The 6971-nt window shown below is 40.1% G+C and overlaps 1 pseudogene; it reads right to left on the bottom strand.

Moving 5' to 3' along the window:
• Window positions 1-3955: 3955 nt before the first annotated feature.
• Window positions 3956-5778, bottom strand: LOC148037998 (serine/threonine protein phosphatase 2A 55 kDa regulatory subunit B beta isoform pseudogene; annotated as a pseudogene).
• Window positions 5779-6971: the final 1193 nt, after the last annotated feature.

Raw genomic sequence — 6971 nt, 5'->3', positions numbered from 1 at the left:
ACCTAAAGGTTCATAATGTATTTCATATCAGTCTACTAAAGAAGTATGTACCTAATCCTAGCCATGTACTTGATGATCAACAAGTTGTCATGCCTAGCCAAGGAGTCCTTGAGCTACGGACTGATAGGATCTTAGATGTGAGGGAAAGAAAATTGAGATCCAGAACCTTGAGAGAATGCCTTGTCCAGTGGAAAGATTATCCCGAGGAGGATGCCACTTGGATGGATGAAAGCATTCTCAACCAACAATACCTCTAGTCCTTCTCGAGATGAGGACTTCTCGATTCCTCCAAGGCGGAGAGAATGCAATATTTCCGCTCAAAAATATTGTTGAACATGACTCCCCGCACACCGCGTAAAAACCTGTGCAAGATCATCTCCATATCGTAATTATCGGTAACTTAATCCGTATCCTGCACATGCAAGAATGAGGCCTCTGAAATCGAGGCCGGGGTTAAAGACCGTAAAAACCCGTGGGAGAACACCCTCTTTGAAGGGGTAATTGGGATAATGATGAAATTTAAGTCAAGTTTTTTTATTATTATCCCTTCCCCCAGCTGATATATGGTTGGAGGAGAGGGAGTGTGGGGAGGAATGGGCTAGGTAGAGTGGTGTGGGTTGCATGAGGGGGGGAGCCATGCATAATCCATGTGGTGGAGCTTTCATTTTCCCCCCTTGGCCTATATAAACACCTCTTAGGCATTGGGTAAGGACAGATAAGGAAGAAAGGCTATCGTGCTGAGGAGGAAGGCTGCCATATTGAAGAAACACTGCCGTCGTCATCTCACACGTGACCCCCTATGATTAGGTGAGAGGAGGATACTGCTGTGCTGCATGATCGTGGAGGGAAGGAGGATGTTGCCGCCACCGCTTGTTGTACCACCACTGTGATCACCGCCAGCCGCCCATCCTCGCCATCATCATCAAGTCACTCCCCCTGTCTCCGACGCCCTCTCTTTGCCAATCATTGGGCCTCCCACAACGTCTCTACTGGTCTTTAGAAGCTTCTTTAGGAAGCTTCTAAAAGATAAAGCCCTTAGGCCTTGTTCCTACGTACCCTCCCCCGGTTTTAAAACCGGGTTCGTAAAGCCCCAATTCCTATGTAAGGGAGAAAGCAGGAGGGCTTGGAGGCCGTTTTGCCAAAGCGGAGGAAATTTGGAGATCGAGTAAGAGATCGTGGAGTTCAAGTCATCAACGATGGCTCCCAAGAAAACGCAAGGCGCACCTGCGGGTGGTTCCTCCCCGAACTTACACATGGACATCACCGCGAATCCACAAGCCCATGTTTTACAATTTTAATCCCACATATAGGAAATGCTTTAAATACGCTTAATTGCATAGGGAGAATGCATTTTATGCTTATCATTAATTCATGTGGTAGTGATAAAAGTACACTTGATAAATTCTCTCTTTGAACGATGGACAAGGGTTGGTGCATGTCATGAAAATTGGATCATTTGCATTTCCAAAAAGTTGCAAACATAAACTGCTTGTCCATCTTAGGAGCTTAGTCACATGTTGCTATTTTGGTGCATTTCCAAAGTAATGAGTCCAAAAACTAGTCCTATAATATTTGCTTTGCATGAACTTCATTAGCTACGTTGTAGTTAGGAAAGGGTTGCTTGTTGCATATTCGTCATGCGAAAAATTCATTCATCAAGAGTTGCATTTAGGAAAGGTTGCATGGCTTATCAAAGCATGAAACTCAAAAGCTTAGATAAAAGGGTTGTAGGCATGACTCTTTGATGTAAATCCTAGTAGGTCCTAGGTAAGTTATTCTTCAAATTATCATGCATTTTGACTTTACCAAGGAAAGATAGGGTTATTGTGAGCCTTGTGGCGCGTAGAAGTAATGATTCGCATATTTACATGTATTGTGATGTCTTGCAAACTAGTTTAGCATCTCTAGAAAAGAATCGTCCTTGTCGCAAGACAAGTAGGTCAATTTACCCAAATCACTTGTGATATTATAACTAGTCGACACGATAAACACCTGAAGTACTAGCTAGGGCTTGGCACTTCAGAAATTTAGCCTAGTATCGTACTTGGACGACAAGTTGAAGACCTCAAACCCAAAGGTCCTACCCACATTCACAAAATGTTTGGGTCAATTGGACGCTCATGCAAACAAGGATCTAGGGTTTCTACCCTAAGGATCGTTCGACCTAATGCTAAAACTCGGATTGAGTTTGGAAACCCTAGGATGGCCTAGTACAATTAGGGTCGGGTTGGGTAAGAAGACACCCTAAACCCCGCTTCTTGTCTAAATATAATTCGTTGACCAGTAAACGCTGTTCAATGGGTGAAATGATCCCATGGGAGAGGTACTAAAGTAGATGATCCCTCAATCCTTGGCACCTTCAATACTCTCTGCTTAGACTCTACTTCTTTAGCTATATCCCTTTTGGTGCCAATGATTTATGAGGTCATTTGATCATCCTTGAGACAAGGGTACAAGTAGTGTATTTCTAAATCATGGCCCTTATCTTCTACTTTACTCTTGGGAGTGTCTTGTACTCAAAGTGTTGGAATGGGAGAAGTAATACTCATGGTTAGTAGCAGTTGAGCTTCCATTGGCCATATATTCCCTTTGAAGTTCCTCCACTTCAACATTTTGCAATGTTTAGTCATTCATCTACACTAAATTTCTCTTTCCCTCATTTAATTACTTCTTCTTCTTAAGATGTAACTTGGTCCCCTTCCTATTCCCTTCATAGTAGTTCTCTTCAATTTTACACCTTTGGGAGGAGCCTTTGTTTTTTGTTATTATGGCTATGTTGTCCTCTATCATTTTAGATATTCAAGTTTAGCTCTTTACTCTTCTTCTAGTCTTTTCCTCCTCGCCTTGACTAGATCTTCCCACTACTTTGATTGTAGAAACCCCTTCATTCTCTGCACGGATTTATTCACTTTACCTTTTGGGGTTGAGCATCCTTACCACTTCATTCGCTTCTTTCTGTAGCTTCATTACTTCTTCATCTTCTTACTCATCAATAGGCTCTTTCCTTCTCATTATGTCTTGCGTTGATGGTACTTTTTAAAGTGATATACTAGATTATCTTACTATGTTGGTGCTCTTCTTGCTTATGGGTCCTTGGTGGCTTCCTCTATCATTTGATATCAAGGAACCCATACATCCTTCCAATTGACTTTAGTAGTGGATTCCCTTTTGATTATGTCTTTTCTCACTGCTAGTGTATATGTAGACTCTTCAAGTCCCTATGCTCTTGTACCTACAATATTGGTTGTTGTGTGGATAGTCTCTCTAGCATACCTATTGAAAAGGTTCCATTATAGTGGAGCATTGTCCCAGTGATCAAATGGTTGCAGACATCTTCACAAAAGCTCTTAGTGAAGCTCGCTTTAGTTCATTAAGACATGCACTTAGTATTGTTCCAAGTTCTTGTCTCACTGATTGAGGCATGTATCATTGTATTCAAGAAAACTTTATAGTAAATCATTTTTGTATCGTAGGTATGTGTAGGGGCTCGGGTTTTTCCCTTGTTCTCCCCAAGGGTTTTTTCACTCGTAGCTAGAGACCTTTGTTTGAGTGGGGATGTTACAACTATATATATCATCTCTCACTTGACTTGGGTCTCACCTATATATACTAACTCTACATCGATATGAATCATTCTTTGGGTGCACGTCTTGTGTATCTCTCTCATACTCTCTCTCTCTCTCAACATCTCATGTAGTTGAAGCTTTGACAAAAAACATCTCAATCTACAGCATAATCTTCTTCTTCATCTTGCCATTCTCAATACTCCTCATGTTCTTCATCGTCATCCTTCTTACTGCAAAAATTCTCCTCTTCCTCTTCTTTATCTGCTTCATCCCGGCATTTCGTATAAGGGGTTGCCTTCCTTCTCAACATCATGCCACCTATACTGTAGTTTTTTTTGCCTATGCCTTCATTTGTGCTCTTGATGAAGTCACCATCATTGCTCCAAATGTCACATGAGTATTGAATTTATTGTTGGGTGCCAAGTGAGGTGTTGTAGCTTTGTTGAAAATGTGTATGATCCATTAGAATTGGGTTCAGAGTTCTCATTTCCACGACGAGGATGGCTAGTTAGAACTCTCCTATAGCTAGAAGGTGTGCTCTGTGCAAACCTCCTGCCCTCACTCCAAACCTTAATGCCAAACACTCGAGATATATTACTATAAGAACCTATAGCTTCTCTAAAGCCATCTCCACTCAAGAAACACTCAAACTTATCAAATATTGAATCATTTCCATCAAGATCAAGCAGCTATGGAAGTAGGTGTTCATGCACTCTAAAGGTTACATCAAGTGTAGATTCCATGTTTACATCCCATAGCTTGAAAGTCATATCGTCCTTGCTTAGGATGTACCGACCACCTTTTGAGAACTTAAGATAAAAAATAGAGGCAATGATCTCTGTAAAGATAGTTCTTGCTCCTTGTTCTTCAAACAATTTTGTGTGTCTATCACACAAAGTAGATTGCTGCATGTCTACAAGACGAACATTGTCTTGTAACTGCTCTAAGTAGTGTGCTACAATGAGATGGATGAAATTTACCTGAGGTGATCACCTCAGTCAAACTCCTCCATCTTGGTAGGCTTTATATCGACTATGTTGAAATTCTAGTCACTAATCTCTAAATTCCACAAATTTATCCGCAAATCATCAGCTGAAACATAAGTTTCCCCATCACTATTGTTGGAAATGGAGTTTAATGTGATAGTCATGAGCATGGGCATAGATTCTCCTACACCTAGCTACATGTGTCACCTCATTGCTGATAACTACCATGGGCAGATGAAGCGATGAAATCCCCTCTGCTGGAAAGACATAATCATTATATAAAAATCACTGGGCGACTGAGATGAGCTCCCATTCAATGCATGTGATGCAAATCTTATAAGAGGGCTTTCTCCTACTATAGATCCATTATCCATAGGATCTAAAGGCTCCACATTCATTTATGTCACTTTTTTAAGCTTCTTCTCTTAGATCTTCCACAACTTGATGGTTTTGTTATTTTTTGAGAGGGAAAAAAAACACCATTACTCGTTTTGCACCAGGTTATCTTGTTGCTCTTCTTTTGCTTTCGTAATAGCTTGGGAGATTATAGTAGCGTTGTCTAATATACTTTCATCAGCACCATCAAGATTAGCAATATAGTTGATACACAAAAAAACGTCCTTCCATGGAAGGTTTGGAATTAGTGGGGATTTTTTCGTGAACCTCATCATCAGAGATAATTGTAGGAGTTAATGGAGGGATTATGAAGGTCCATTCTAGCAACGTTGATGCCTCCTTAGTCCTCCTTGAGCATGGTTCCAATCCATGAAGCTCTCTTTGTTCAATTCAACCCAAGCTCAACTGCAAGATCTTCAACACTAGCAGAAGCACTCATATGAGCTACCACACACACACATACACGCGGTTTATTTGATCCTGAGTACTACTCAGCGAATACAAAAAAACAAGAATGGAACCAAGCAATCAAATTTTCAAACCCATAGTCCAAATTGAAAAGCAAACGAAAAAACACACATAACGGAAAACAAATTCCCAATGATGACTAATGAGTTCAAATTTTTGGCGAAAAACTCCGCCCTCAAGTTTGTAATGGTGGACGTGAAGCTTCACACCAACACAATAGCCTAGCCAAAGTTTTTTGAGTCAACAATGATTTATAGCTTGGGAAAGTCACCTAGGTTCAAGCCCTTATCTTATGAAATTGCCAAGCTCTTTACATAAATAACAAGCCAAACATCACTGCTTCCATACTTCCTTGCTCTCATTTCCCAGGAAACTCTGCCTTGAGGTTCGCAGTGGTGGATGTGCAACGCCATGACAATGCAAAAGCCTAGGCAATGTTTTTTGAGTCAACAATGACTACTAGCTTAGGAAATTTATCTAGGTTCAAACCCCTATCCAATGAAATCGCCAATTTCTTTACATAAATAACAAGTCAAACATCACTACTTCCATACTTCCTTGCTCTCATTTCCCAGTATGTAGTCATTCTCATAAGCCTTCTTAGTAGCTCTTTATCCTTTTGAACAGGGCCCTCTCGAGCATTCTGCTTGTGTGTGTTCTTGCTCGGGTGCTTTCTTTTTCCTTTGCGATGCATTTCTTAGTGTTGTAATTCCTACCTTTAATAATTATATTCTCTATGATGTATTCTCACTAGTGTAGTGCAATTTGAAGTGTACCTCCAATAATGATAATGATAATTGTGAGTTGGATGTGATTTTATCTCCTACAAGTGAACAAATATGATTTATGAATGACTTGAAATAGTATTCCAATCTTGGTTGGGCATAGTTATGGACCCCATCACCTTGAGGAAAACTTTTGGCTTAGTCATTCTAGAGCATTGATCCAAAGGCACACACCTTTGGTTTAATTTGTATGCTTAGATCACTTAAAGACTACGCAGATGGAATGTCTATAAAAATGTCACTCTAGAATGCATTGTGATAAAGAAGCAAAAGTGATGTTTTTATTTACAATTAATTTCCCTTGCCCTTTCATTGATTTTGAGATTTTCTATGCTAACCCATAAACCAAAAGTCATTGGATAGCTACTAGCCATTGCGACTGGTTGTTCAACCATGTTTCTTAATGTTTTCTATTATTATTTCTTATGTTTTTAATAGAGCTAATGCATGACCACTCCTTTCTAAGGACCCCTAAAAGCTAATGTCTAAGGGGCCTTACTAGGAGATCCCATGGTAATTACTAGTATTCTCTTGACTCTTTTTTTGTCTACATCATCTCTTCAAAATTAGTCCCTTTCACCTCCAATACATGTTGTTAATACATGTAATCTTGTCACCACTATATCAATCCCGGTCCTTCCCTTTTCTTCTCTTGATGCTTGCTTCTTTGGTTATCTCCTTTTGTCCATGTTGTTGAAGAGCTTTCACCCATGAATATCCATCTTTGCCACATCAAAACAAAAGGATGCACTAAAATTCTTCCCCATGAT

The sequence above is a fragment of the Lygodium microphyllum genome, chromosome 3 (assembly GCF_053477565.2).
Source record: "Lygodium microphyllum isolate KBCC chromosome 3, Lygodium_microphyllum_v1.1.10, whole genome shotgun sequence".
Taxonomy (NCBI): Eukaryota; Viridiplantae; Streptophyta; class Polypodiopsida; order Schizaeales; family Lygodiaceae; genus Lygodium; species Lygodium microphyllum.
The sequence above is the reverse complement of the archived record's forward strand: the minus strand, read 5'-3'. Positions and strand labels throughout refer to the sequence as shown.